This window comes from Delphinapterus leucas, chromosome 2, assembly GCF_059928025.1.
Source record: "Delphinapterus leucas isolate spDelLeu-1000000601 "Yukka" chromosome 2, BTC_Dleu_Yukka2, whole genome shotgun sequence".
In the NCBI taxonomy this organism is placed as follows: domain Eukaryota; kingdom Metazoa; phylum Chordata; class Mammalia; order Artiodactyla; family Monodontidae; genus Delphinapterus; species Delphinapterus leucas.
This window is the reverse complement of record NC_143130.1, coordinates 54,689,985-54,705,303: the sequence shown is the minus strand read 5'-3', so window position 1 is coordinate 54,705,303 and position 15,319 is coordinate 54,689,985.

Below are 15,319 nucleotides of genomic sequence, written 5' to 3'. Positions count from 1 at the left end.
AGGATGAGGGTGAAGTTTCTCCTGCTTTCCTCTCCTCCTAAAGTCTTTTTGAGCTCTAAAATTCTATAAACAGAATAATATCTGAATTCTGTTTTATATTTCTTTTGATGTTTTATTGTTTTCCACTGTAATCATTTCAGAAAATATATAACATTTTTTTACATCTTTATTGGAGTATAATTGCTTTACAGTGTTGTGAAGTTTCTGCTGTACAACAAAGTGATTCAGCTATATGTATACATATATCCTCATTTCCCTTCCCTCTTGTGCCTCCCTCCCACCCTCCCTATCCCACCCCTCTAGGTCATCACAAAGCACTGAGCTGATCTCCCTGTGCTATGGAGCAGTTTCCCACTAGCTATCTATTTTACATTTGGTAGTATATATATGTCAATGCTACTCTCTCACTTTGTCCCAGTATAACATTTTAAATATTTTAATGATCATGAAAATCAGTGAGTATTATCTGGAAGGGGCTCACTTAGGTTCCCAAGGTTGTAATAAAACTGGTATTGCTTGTGCGGTTGCTACTGGTGGCACTGGGAATTGATCCTGTAATTTTGAGAAAGTAACTTAGTGATATGTATCAGAATTATAAAATATTACATGCTGTCTGACTAATATCCCAGGTTTGGTTCACAATTCAGTTTAGTTTAAGGCATGCATTAGGAGTTATTTACTTTTTAAAATATCCAGCAACAAGGAGCATAAAAACAAAAACAAAGAAAGTCAGGGCCATGTCACTGACTGTTCATGAGTGAACCTGTTTTTCCAATACTTGGTCCACTCAAAGGGGGCACAAGGGGTAACAAGCATGCCAGCTTTGGATCAGACGGGGCTGAGCCTCAGTCCCAGCTTGGACCTTTCTCAGCTGGATGGCCTGTTTGGCCCAAGCCTCAGTTTCCACATCTGTGCAATGGGAGAATAGCACCTGCCTGTGCAGTGCAGGGATGGGGTTGGTGATCATGTACCTGGTGAATGTGGACTCAATAAATAACAGCTTTTCTTTTATTTAAAATTTTAAAAAATTGTATTTTTGTAACATTTATCACACATAGTTACAAACTGTTTTTCTTATGATGAGAACTTTTAAGATTGACTCTCTTATCCATTTTCAAACATGCAATACAGTATTTTTAACTATAGTCACCGTGCTGTACATTACATCCCCAGGTCTTATTTATTTTATTACTGGAAGTTTGTACCTTTTGACCACCTTCATCCATTTTGCCAACCCCACCCTCTGCCTGTGGCAACCACCAATCTTTTCTCTGTATCTATGAGTACAGGTTTTTTGTTTGTTTGTTTTTAGATTCCACACATCAGTGAGATCATAAGTCTTTGTCTTTCTCTCTCTGACTTGCTTCATTTAGCATAATTCCCTCAAGGTCTATCCATGTTGTTGCAAATAGCAGGATTTCTTTCTTTTTTATGGCTGAATAATTTTCCACTGTATATATTATGTATTTACACACACCACAGTTTTTGTTTTAGAGCAATTGAAGATGTTTATTTTCCCCTTTATTCTCATTTGAAAAATATATTAATATGCACAACAGATGGTATGAAACATTGTTTAGTTATAAAGTATCATAATGATAACCACTCACAAAGCAGGACCAGTCGCTTGATGGGTTCCTGCCCTGCCCGATGCCCTCCCCCCGACACTGCCCACGTGCACAAGGACACCCATTCTCTTCTCATTTTCAAAATAAGTTTAAAATCCCAAATGTACACATGCTTTAACCACATCAGAAGACATTGTAAAGCATTCCAAACTGTCAATTCTTGGGGGTGATAGAAAGAAAGAAGCTATTTCTGGGTGAGGTTACTTCAGGAAAGTGAGTGACTTCTCAGTTGAAAATATGACATTTTGTTGTTTATGCACTGGATTAAGATACGTTAGGTAAATAAGAAGTTATTCTGATTAGGGTCTTGAACTGAACCTAACTATGAACCAAAAGCCAAAGCAGTCTTATAATTCCTGATGTCCTGCTGTCTTTCTGAAATACGTCATCGAGGGCTTTGGTGTGTCCAGGCTTCTGCTCCTTGAGAGGGTTGTGATGCACAAGGTCATGATCAGCTGTCTTTTGGTCCTTCATACCTCTCTCTCTCTCCTATTCTGATGATGTCAGAGGGCCTCTGAGCTGCTGGAGTCTGGCATCTGTGACGTGAGCTCCTTCAAGGGCAAGTCTTGGTCAGTAGATGGAATCCTCTGAAGTGACTCCCTATGACCTTGGGAAAGTAGTCCTAAATGACCTGGGGACAATGGCTAAGTGTGGTTTGGGTCTTGTCGATTCGAAGGCTGTTTGGCCCTTCAGTAAGTCAGATTCCACAGACGTGACACCAGAGGGGCACGCCGTTCAGAGTGCGAACCACATACTATACACAGTTATCAACTGAGGCCACAAGGCCATGCTTCAAAAACACTGCTCTTCCACAAGTAGCCAGCATCGTCCTGGGAGAAGTGGGCTCTTCCGTGGACAATGCTCTGCTCCAGAGATCCAGCCCTGTCTACAACATGACCGAAGAGCTCAGGGCAGGTGGTGCAGGATTTTGATTTTCCTCTGGGATGAAAAATCTTTGTTTTTAAGGGTGAAAACAGTTCTAAAATCATTCAGATCTGGTGAAAAAATAATCACTGTAGGTAATGCCATTTTTTATTTTAAAATCATTTTGCTATCCTAAGAAAAGTAATGAGACCACTTTTTTGAGGGAGGCTTATTAAATAGCATTTCCAATAATGTTCTAAAACTCCATCATGGAAGTGGGTGTCCAGCCTCTCAAAGAGGCAGCTCCCAACTGAACATGCAAGTTTGGATTCCGTTCTTTGGGGATCTGTCTATTTTATTCGCCATGCCTTATGCTTTTCCAACACAGCTGTGTTCTGCAAGAGACAGCCTTCAGCTTGATGTCCACTCTATTTCACAGCATTTCCCCACAGATCAAGCCACGTGCATGTTGTTTCCAGGTTCAAGAAGCATTTATCTAAACAATAAATTCTATAAATTACTAAATTTCCTCAGCCAGAGATCATAGCACTGGAATTATTTGAGTTATTTTCTGCTTTCCTTGAAAATATTGTCCCAGGGCTATTGTGGGTCAATGATGTTTACAAATTATACTTACATCAAGATTACTTTGAATTCAACTAAAAAATTTTTTTACTTCTGACTTTATACCAGAAGCTTCTGTTACTATTTCCATATTACCAACCTCTTTCTTGTTAGTTTCCCATAATCTACATAAACGAGATCACGTTCCAATTCAGTGACTTGAGCTTATTTTTATGAACAGAACTCTTGATGCTGGAATAGTCAGAGTTAAGCCAATAGTCCAGCTGTTAAATACAAAAAGTTTCATATTTCTTTTTGTTATATGGTGAAATATTTCCTTTCCAGGAAGACAACTGGAGCTAAGCAACTTCTCTGTGAGTTGTAAGATACCAATGTTCTCCTCGGAGGGGATATCTAAACTTCTAACTCGTGTTGCTGGTTTCAGATCGGGTGTGTACGTAGTTTGGGGAATGCATACAAGCTTCCATCTTGGCTATATTTATGTACAGTGTTTATGTCGACTGAGTAAAGTGGTAAGTTTGCCAGACCCCATCTTCCATGCCACAGGCAAGGCTGCCGTTGCTCCTGAAAGCACAATGAGGATGGTACTGAGGGAAATATGCCCAAATCATAAATAAAGTTAGAAACAAGGAATTGAGCCAAAACATGGGAAATATGTGCACACAGTTTGAAATGACCTGGTCCAGAATTAAACAAACCCAGCAGGAGAAAAGCTTTGCAGCTCACAGAGGGTTTAAAGGCTTCCTTCTTTGATTGTTATCTGCTGCTCATTACCTGGTTTTGAAGGTAAAAGCAATGTGTGCTCACGCCTCTAAGGATAACATTAATCCTCTACACAGAAAACCTAGCACCAAATCCAGCGCAGGCTCTCTGACTGGAGAATTTCACTTTTTGCTTTATCTCTGCCGTCCATCTGGCCTGTCAGGCCTGTCGCATACCTGCAGCCTATAGCCTGGAAATCAGGGACTTTGATGTTCTAAAGGACACTTTATCTTGGGTAATTTTCGCCAATTCTTACGTTATTGTGTAGGATGCTCAGAGATTCAGAGAATGAGCAATGGCTTTGTCTACTAAGATCAGAGTAATTTGCAAGCTTTATTGAGGGACAAGATCTAATAAAGGGACTTTTGAGCTGGAGCCTGTCAACACCACCAGGAACTGGCATGACATCAAGCTCTCCAATTATTGATAGCTTAAGCATCAGTGGGCAGAGAGAAAGGCTGTGGGCATGTGGAATTCCTCCTCGCCAGGGCAGGAAAGCTTTCAGCTTATTACTGGCTTAATACTAGATTTATTTGTTTAATTAAAAAGGGAGTTCATACACATGGGGGGAAAAAATGTCAAACTATACAATGAAAGGCAAGTCTACCTACATCCTAAATTCCCATTTGAGTTCTCTCCAGATGTGAGTGTAAATATTCTAGGAATTCACAAAGCGTGGTCCTCCCCAACCTTCTATACCAAAGGGAGTGCCCACTCACGTCTGCCTCCTGCTCTTTTCACTTCTCCGTGTATTTTGCAGGTTATTCCTCCACTGCACTAATGGCAGGATACCAACTCGGTGTTTGTACATATACTTTTAATCCTCTCAACAATCTTATGAGATGGGTACAATTACTTAAGCCGATTTTACATATGTGGAAACGAAGGCATGACTTGCCCAAGGCCACCAGTCTGAAGGGGCCAACCCAGCATTCTGACCCCAGAACCTGTGTGTGACTACTGCCTATGTTGTTGCCTGGAGCCACCTCTTTCCTTAAAAACAGCTATTATTACATAATACTTGACAGATACAATAGAATATATGAGGAGTATGCGGTATTAAGCACAGTAATAAAACCTAGACCCTTGAACCCACAAACACAGCTTAGAACCAGATCCTATCTAAATCTTGCATAGTTCCTTAATTTATAAAAATCATTTTACTCCATACGTAATAATCTCTAAATAATATCTCATTTAGTTTTACTTTTCTTTCCTTTATAAAGATAGAGTTGTATTTCCTCATTCATTTATACAACTGTAATATTCCATTGTCAGGATGTACCATAATCTACTTAACCAGTCTCCTAGTTGATGACCATTTAGGTTGTTTGGGTCAAACATTGTAGCCAAGAATCTTCTTCTGTGTGTGCCTGTGCTTGCACACCTCTATGAGTGTAATGATGGATAAAATCCTACATCAACTGAGTCAAAGTGCAGATAGTGTGAAGTTTACCTCCCAAGAAGTTACACCTGTCACAGCTGGTGAAGGACAGTCCTGCTTCACCACAGCATGCACAACTAAACTCTTTTATAATTGCCAATTTGAAAGGTAAAAGTTTTATACTTTTAGATCAAATGAAGTTTATTTAATTATGATTAATGTTAGGCAGTCATTTATTGGATATTCCTTTTTACATGGAAAAAGGTTCAATTTCTTATTGAATCTCAACAGATCATGGCATATTATGGAAATCAGCCCTTTTTCTATCTTATCTGTGACAAATATTTCCCTCTAGGTTGTCATTTTTTTTGACTCTGTTTATGATAATTTTTCCTAAACAGAATTGTGTGGTCAGATTCATAACTCTTATTATGTCAGGATATTATATCTTGTGTAGAAAGGGCTTTCAAAAACACTCAAGGATATTTGTTTGTTTGTTTATTTATTATATATAACAATCGCTTTATTTTTATTTTATGTTACACTATATTTTTTTTTAGTTTTTTTTTTTTTGTATTGTGGTAAGAACACTTAACATGAGATCTACGCTCTTAACAGATTTTTAGGTGCACAATATCATATTGTTATCTACAGGCACAATGTTGTAGAGTGGGTCTCTAGAACTTATTCATCTTGCATAACTGAAATTTTAAACATGTTCATTAGCAACATAGTATTCCATTATATGTATATACAACATTTTCTTTATCTATTCATCCAAGGGTATTTCTTTAAAATGTTCCTGAGTTTTATTCTAATATTTTGGTAGTTTTATCTTTTGTATGTGTTTAAATTTTTCATCCATCAAGAAGATTTTGGTTAAATAAAATGAGATAAAAATCTCCATATCATCCTTTGCAGATTGCTACCCTGGTGCCCAAACTCCATTTTTGAATCATTGACCTTTTTAACCTCCTGATTTGAAATGTAATTTTGATCATATACCAAATTCCCATATGCATTTGGCCTGTTTCTGTACTCATTACACAGCCCCCTTGATCTTTTGATCTATTTGTACACAAAAACCAAACTACAGCTTTGTAATATTTTAACATGTGGTGGGCCGATCCTCTCATTGCTCTTGAGTTTTAACAGTTTTTCTGGAACTGATCAAATGTCTATTTTTTTTTCTATGTGAATTTAGCACTACCTTGTGTAATTTTTAAAAAAGGAGATCCTTTTAGTATTTTTATTGCGATCACATTAATTTAGGGAAATTACCATCTTTACAACATTTTTTCTACCCAATAATAAGGCAGTTTATCCCATTTTAAAGTCTTTCTTATGTCCATTGGTAACATTTAAAGATTCTTAATATAGGACCTGTACATTCTTATTGGGACAGAATATCTGGGACAGAATATCTGTCCCAGGTATTCTCTCTCTCTGTTTATTATAACTCTTTACTTACGTTATATTTTCTAATGAGTTGTTGCTTGTACATAAAAAAGCTACTGATTTTTGTATAATTTTGTCACCAGCCATCTTATAAAATTCTCTTAATAGTTTTTCAGTTGATTCCTGTGTGTGTGTGTGTGTGTGTGTGTGTGTGTGTGTGCTTGAGGCATACTATTCTGTCATCTGCAAATAATGAAAAATTTACTTTCTTCGCAATTTTTATGCATTTTGTTTCTCTTATCTAATTACATTGGCTAGTAATTCTAGTACAATTTTACATAATCATAGGAATTGTGAGCACCCTTGTCTCTTTCCTGTCATCAATGGAAAAACTTTTAATGTTTTCTCATTAAGCAAAATGTTTTTGTGCATGTGTGTGCGTAAAATCAAGGTGAGTGTCTGTTTCTATCTTATAAAGATGTTAAATTATGAATTATGTTGAAACTAATAAATGCCTTTTCTGAAACTATGGATAAATTAATTTACTTTCTCTTCTTTGACCTATTCTGTGCTATATTAATAGATTATCTAAGTTGGAACAGTCTCACATCTTGTAATGAGCTCCAGTTGGCTGTGTTGCATTTTTCTTCTAAAGCACAGCTGGATTATTCAGACCTTTTGGAGCTTTTCTTAGTGAGATTAATCTCACTAACAAAATCTAATATCTTTCCTTTAGGAGGCCTTGTCAAATTTTGTGATCACTATATAATTTTTTTGCCTCATAAAAATAATTTGCTAATTACAACACAGTATCTTGGTTTGGATACTGGAATAGAAAAAGGTCATTAGTGAAAAAACTGGTGAAATCCAAATAAAGTCTGTAGTTTAGTTACTAGTTTTATGCCAGTGTTAATTTATTAGTTTTGACAAATGTATTCAGGTTATATAAGACATTAACATTAGGTGAAGCTAGGAGAAGGATGTGTGGGAACTCTGAACTATCTTTGCAACTCTTCCGTAAATCTAAAAATTAATCTAAAATCAAAATAAAAATTCTGAAATAATAAGTAATTTGGAAACCTTCATTCTTTTTTACAATCTAGTGCAGTTTAAAGAGCACTGAAGGTATTTGTACTTTGGATATTTGGTAGAATTTATCTATGATACCAACTGGACTGGGTGTTTTCAGGAAAGTACCTTTTTGATAACTTTAAACATTTCTACTATGAAAATCATTTTGTTTCTATTTCTATCTCTTTTGATTTCTAGTTTTACCAATTTATATTTTTTAAGAAAATCATATAGATTTTCACTTTATTTTTGTAGAACTGAGCGGGGTAATCATTATTTAAAATTTTTCCTTTGTCACTAAGAATTTTCTCATTTCCATATTTTTCTTTTTGTGTTTTTTTCCTTCATTTGGTTAATTGTTTATTTTACTGGGGCAGGGGAGGGAAGAGTTCTTGGACTTTTCTGGAAGTTCTACTGTGTTTTACTTTTTCATCTTTTATTTTTACTATTTCTCTCACTGTAATATCCTCAAATGTATTTTATTGCTTTCTCCCTAATTTCTGAGTGCAAATACTATTAATTTAAGTACTGAAGGCTATGAAATTTCCTCAGAGTATTGCTTTAGCTATATCATATAGTTTTTGTAACATATATTCATTATTTTTTTCCCTAATATTCTGCAGTCCTGTTTTCTATTTCATTTTGGACCGGAAATTTGTTGCTTTTAAAAAAAGCACTTGTAAGACTGATTACATTTATTTGTGAAAAATATTTATCTGTCCTTATAGATGAGTAACACTGTTAACTTTTTCTCTATGAATATTGTTTGGCCTTGAATGTTCATGATAAATCAAAAGCAGATAGAGTGAAACTCTTCATTTCTGCCATGTCTCCCCACACTTTCAGGAGTTCAATTCCCTTTTTGTTTTTTAACTAATTTAACTTTACTTTCACAATTTACCAGGATTGAGATTTCAGTTAAATGAAAGAAAATACACAATTAGATCATGTCATTTTGAGAGGTTGTATAGGTTTAGAAGTTTAGGTTCAATGAGGAGTTAGAAAAAAAATTGCAATGTTAGAGACATATAAGATATAAAAGACATAAATATGCTCCAAAGTCTGTATATTTCATATCTTAGGGAGCCAAGTGACCCCAGTCTTCACTGCTAAGCTAGGATGCTCTTGGAGTCCCTGGCAGACATAATATCTTTGGTACAATGCATCACAACATTACTTATATCATTAACTGGGTGGTCATCACTTTCAGCTCTATTTCTCAGCTAGGAAAATTGACAATCTAGCCAACAACCTCAGAACAGATAACTTTATCTCTACCAGATGGACAATACTCCCCACTCTACTCCTTGGCCTTCAGTGTGGTCACACTCCATCCCTTATCTTTCCCACGTGCCACTGCAGAGGTCAAGAGCCTCTCCAACAGTTTCACAATCTGAGGTGACTCCCTCCTCTGTTGTGTGTCTCCAAGAGAAGGCATTACTTCAAATCATTCAGAATCGTGGCATGTAAAACACAACGTGGGTTTTATTAGTATTCGCACACAACCTATAAATCTGTGACTTTAGCCCTGAGTGCTTCCGTAAGTAATGGATTTTAACTTGCTCCCCCAAATCTTCCCACAATGACTCAATCTGATGAAAATGATATAATTCTCAAGGGATTCATTTGGTTCCATTGCCCGCACCATTTACCATTTTCCACCCTGTCCCAACGTGGTGGGTCTTTTCTGGTTGTTTCATTTGGCTGATTGCTGTCCACATCTTCTGTGCCAGCCCTTGGATGTGCATTCTTGCTCAAGACACGTCACCAAATCCAAATATGTAGTGAGCTTCCCCTTCCTCCTGGGTATTTATTTATTTAGGTATAAAGAAAAATGACAAATGTGTTTTGTATTACATGCTATCAGCTACAGCAGGCTACAGTACCAATGGGGCTGAGGGGTGTTTTCCATTAAGGCTCTAAGTTGCCCCTGTGAACCAGGCCTTCCTTCTGCTGCCAGCTGGTGGGAGTGGCCTGGGTCCCCTGCGTTGGTCAGCTCAAAGTAGGGGATAGAGTACATTACCTGCTATTTCTCCCTTGTACTCTGCCTTTTATGTCTTTTTGTTTCTCTTTCCACAGCTTCTTTTATTTAGAGCAAAAACAGCTGTATATGGATTTCAGGGCAGCTTGCTCATGTCCCTTATAAATTCCACCAGTACTTGACTTCAGTGCCATGTAGTAGTAGTAATTATTATTTTATAATATAGAGCCAGAAATCAACCAGGCATTCTAATGCTTAATAGCTTATAATTAAAATCAGTTGTATGTGGGGTGTGTGTGTGGTGTGTGTGTGTATGAGAGAGAGAGAAAGAGAATGAGGACGTATTGGTATTGTCACTGATTAGGTCAGCCATCAGCTCAGGAAACAATACAGCATTTCCCAATTCGAATGACCTCAAGGTATCATCCATCAAATAATAACCATGACAATGATACTAGCTAAATTTTGTTGAATCTTCACTCTATGTCAAGGCATTTTTGCTAAAGGCTTTACATGTGGCTTCACATGAGGACTAAAGGCTTTAGTCCTCACAACAACTCTATAATATAGGCATTTTTATTCCCATTTTACACATGAGGAAACTGAGGGCTCTCAGCAACTAATTCACCTAAATTGGAAATGAGATAAAAGCCCAGATCATATAACCAGTGATGGTGGGAATGCCATAAGGAAGACATAGCCATGATTACTAAGGCCTTCCTATAGCTTTTTAAGAGTTTCTTCCCCCCAAAGTGGCAATATATCCTTTCTCAGAGTCAGGCAGAGAGTTTGAGGATTCAGAATGGAGTGAAACAATGTCTGGAGCAGAAAATACAGTCCTCTTATTATCTACCTGCAATTCTTCTCTCTCATGAAGGCCCTCCTTCCAACCTGATCTGCTTTTAGCAAATCAAATTGATACAATTAGAGGATTTTAGGCTATTTTTTCTTGTTATGAATGCTAATTTTTATGACCTGTTATTCTTTATTTTGTCTCATTGAAACTACATTATTTTGTTTCCCATATTTATGAAGTGGAATCTAAGCTTTCGAGTGTGACATTATTATTATTATTATTTTGCGGTATGCGGGTCTCTCACTGTTGTGGCCTCTCCCGTTGCAGAGCACAGGCTCCGGACGCGCAGGCTCAGCGGCCATGGCTCACGGGCCCAGCAGCTCTGCGGCATGTGGGATCTTCCCGGACCAGGGCACGAACCCGTGTCCCCTGCATCAGCAGGCAGACTCTCAACCACTGCGCCACCAGGGAAGCCCTATTTTTAAAAGTAAAATTTCATTTCGCAGACAATTTATGTTTTCAACTGTTTAGTTTACTTGAAGGTCATTTTTTATTTACTGAATAAATAGATCAAAGCTAAAAAATTCTCCTTAGAAAGATTCAACCAGAGGTTGCCACCAGTTTTCTTGGATGCAGGCCCTTGAAAAATGGTAAATATGGTAAACTTTTTTACCTTATATTAACTTTACAATTAATGCCAGGGAGGTAAACATCTCAAACTCATCCAATCAAATTTTTGTTAGGCACTAAACCTACCTAATCGGCCTCACTCTGAGTCTGGCAGTGTTTAGGAGCAAGTTCAGGGACTCCTGTTTGTGAAATCCTTGCCATAACTACTTTCATCTTAAAGTGTCATTACGGAAAATGATCTTTTATAACAGAAATATTTCAGAGCATGCCAAGGAGATGGGATTATTTCTTTAATACGTAATTAAGAAACATGGGTTCTGCTTCTTTAGTAATAAAAACAAGAAAGACATTTGTAAACTTTCACACAAGAAGTTATATGTTCAGAATAATATTTCCTGTGGTTGAAAAATCTCAGGAGACAGTGACCTGGAGCAACAAGGAGGTGCAAACGATTACTTTAATGAGAGGCAAGGCTCGGTGCTCACAGGAGGGGATGAAAGCTTCCATCAGCCACTCTCACATGAGCCCCAGTGGCAACTGTGTGACAACTGTGCTGCTGCTCTCAGGTGAAATCCTGAGGTATAATTGCCTGGGCTGCCCTATAATTTAGGGTGCTGTGTGTGATATAAGAGGACCATTAAATCAGGACATTAACCATGTCAGAAAATAAATGTGGACTTGCCTGGTGGCGCAGTGGTTAAGAATCCACCTGCCAATGCAGGGGACACAGGTTTAATCCCTGGTCCAGGAAGATCCCACATCCCACGGAGCAACTAAGCCCATGTGCCACAACTACTGAGCCTGCATTCTAGAGCCCATGAGCCACAACTACTGAAACCCACACTCTTAGAGCCCATGCTCCACAACAAGAGAAGACACCGCAATGAGAAGCCTGTGCACCACAACGAAGAATAACCCCTGCTCGCCGCAATTAGAGAAAGCCGTGTGCAGCAATGAAGACCCAATGCAGCCAAAAAATAGATAAATGAATTAAAAAAAATTAAAAAAAGAAAAGAAATGTGCTCCTTTGTTGCATGGGTTCTATTGTCTTAAAGTCATTGGGGCAAATCATTCACATGAATACAGCTCCCACAAGGGATCTGCACAGGCAGAGTCTGGGGGTCTGTACAGAAGGAGTGGGTTTCATACACACCCACACACACTCACACACAAGCTACACTCCACACCTTACGAGGACAGTTTTCAACCTCAGCTGAGGTCAATGCATTTTAACAGCGGGTCCATCTGACCACTAACTGGAGTGGACGAGGGAATGACCTCATTTCTATTGAAAGGCGGGGGCACTCTTCTCCAGGAGGGTCTCCAGAGGGCCACCTTGGAGCCAGTGATCACTACTTTTTGGTGGTTTTGAGTTAGTGCTTCAAACTTTACCTTGTGATTCCAGAATTTAATTTCAGATGACAGATATTAATCTTTGGATTTGTTTTGCATTTTTTTTCTGTGTGTGTTTTAAACTAATATTTATTTATTTTTCCATGAACAACATTCCAGGCAGTGGGCCATGTCCTTTCACATATATCTTCTTATTTTAGGTAAGTAAAATGATCTTTGATTTATAGAAAAATTGATATAAAGAAGGGGTACAAAGTTCATGTTAATATTGGCCAACAGAACAATTGGACATCCACAAGCAACAAACAAAACAAAAATCTAAAAACCTAAGAACAATTCTTGAACTAAGCCTATTACCTTATAAAAAATTAACTCAAAATAGACCATGTAGAACTATAAAACTCATAGGGGGAAACAGGAGACCATCTTCATGACCTTGGGTCAGGCAAAAATTCTCATATATGACATCAACTGCATGACTGATCAATAAAAGAAAAACTTCATAAACTGGAGTTCATCAAAATTAAAATCTTTTGCTCTGCAAAAGGCTCTATTAAAATGAAAAGACAAGCCACAGACTGGGAGAAAATATTTGCAAATCATTTATTAGATAAAGGGCTTAGATCCAGAATATACAACAGATCCAGAATACATAAAAAAAATTCTCCAAACCAACTGTAGAAAAATAAACAACATGATTTTTAAAATAGGCAAAATATCCGAACAGACATTTCACCAAAGATGTAAGGATAAAAACTAGGCACATAAAAGATGCTCAACGTCATTAGAGAAATGCAAATTAGAACCATCATAAAATATCACTCCACACCTAGGAGAATGGCTCAAATTTTAAAAAAACCTGACAGCACCAACTGCTGGTGAGGGTGCAGAGCAACAGTCACTCTCATATGTTGCTGATGAGAATGCAAAATGGCGTGGTTGTGACTACTTTGGAAAACAATGTGTCAGTATCTTATAAATGCAATCACATACTTACCATATGATCCAATAATCTCAGTCATAGATATTTGTTCTAGAGAAATAGAAATATGTTCAAAAAAATGTTCAGAAACCTGTTCATGAACACATATAGACACAATATTCATAATTGCCCCAAAGTTAAGTAACCCCAGTGTCTGGATAGATGAATCGATAAGCAAACTACAGAAATGTACACCATGGAATAAGCTGTAAGAATGGTACACTCAGCCATAAGAAGGAGTGAACTATTGATACACACAATGACATGGATGAGTTTCAATGGCATTATGCTGAGAGAAAGAAATCAGTCTCAAAAGGTTACCTACTGTATGAGTCCTTTGTATCAGGGGGCAGCATGAGGGAGTTGTTTGCGGTGAGGGACGACATGGTTACAGGAGGTGCGCAGCAAGTGAGTGAGCGAAGCTCCATCTGTATTTACAGCCACTCCCCGTCACTTGCATTACCACCTGAGCTCCTCACCCTGTCAGATCAGCGACGACATTAGATTCTTATAGGAGCACAAACTCTGCTGTGAACTGCGCACGCGAGGGATCTAGGTTGTGCTCTCCTTATGAGAATCTAACGCCTGATGATCTGAGTGGAGCTGAGGCGGTGATGCTAGTGCTGGGGAGTGGCTGCAAATACAGATTATCATTAGCAGAGAGGTTTGACTGCACAGAGACCATAATAAATCAATTGCTTGCTGACTCATATCAAAACCCTATCAGCGAGTGGCAAATGAAAACAAGCTCAGGGCTCCCACTGATTCTGCATTATGGTGAGTTGTATAATTATTTCATTATATATTACAATGTAATAATAATAGAAATAAAGTGCACAATAAATGTAATGCGCTTGAATCATCCCAAAACCATCCCCCCTGCCCCGCCCTGGTCTGTGGAAAAATTGTCTTCCACGAAACCGTTCCCTGGTGCCAAAAAGGTTGGGGACCACTGCTTTATATGGCATCCTGGAAAAGGCAAGCCTATTGAGATGGAAAACAGATCAGTGGTTTCTGGGGGTTGGGTTGGGGGAAGAGTTTGACTATAAAGGGGCAGCATGAGGGAATTGTTTGGGGTGAGGGAGCTCTCTGGACCCTAACTGTTGTGGTGGATATACAAATCTACACGTGGGAAAACTCATAGAACTGTACACCAAATAAAAGTCAACTTTACTGTATGTAAATTCAAATATTAACAATAAAAGAAAATGAACAATTGGCTAACATTCATTGAGCACTAGCTATGTGCCAAGCCCTATTCTAAGTATGGTTGGTCCAAGGTCATGTAACTCATTCATTTCAAACTTGGTCTCTCTGATTCCAGCTTTCCACCACGCCTCACCTACCTGCCTTTTCAGATAAACTGGAATAAATACCAAACCCCAGAACAACTTTATGTTATCACTGGTGATTGCTCTTAAAATGACTTTTCCACTTGCTTTTTTAGTATCTTCTTCAGTTTCACAAATCTCTGCATGGGATTTGGTCTCCTACTAAAAGACCTGGCTTTCCCTGTTCAGACGGGTCTGCAAATAGCACTGAGGTGGACTCAGGTGTGTGCCAGGAGGCTGAGCTGACCGTGGCCATCCCCAGTAGTCAACCCTCTGGATATATAGAAAGTATTAAAATCTGATTCTTGATAGCTGTGTAGTATGGAAAAAGACCATCCTGGTTCACTGGACGGTGCTCCTGATCAGGACCACCCAGGGTGCCCTGGCACTAGCCATCACACAACTTAGGGCTTAGTTAAGACAAGCATTGCCCTGACATAGATAAAAATTAAAAGCATTCTGCACAAAATCTATAATTCTTCCTGCACACAGTGCAGGAAGAGGGCTTTATCTGGCCAGTATCAGATGTCGGTTTCAGAGCCTTAATGTGATTC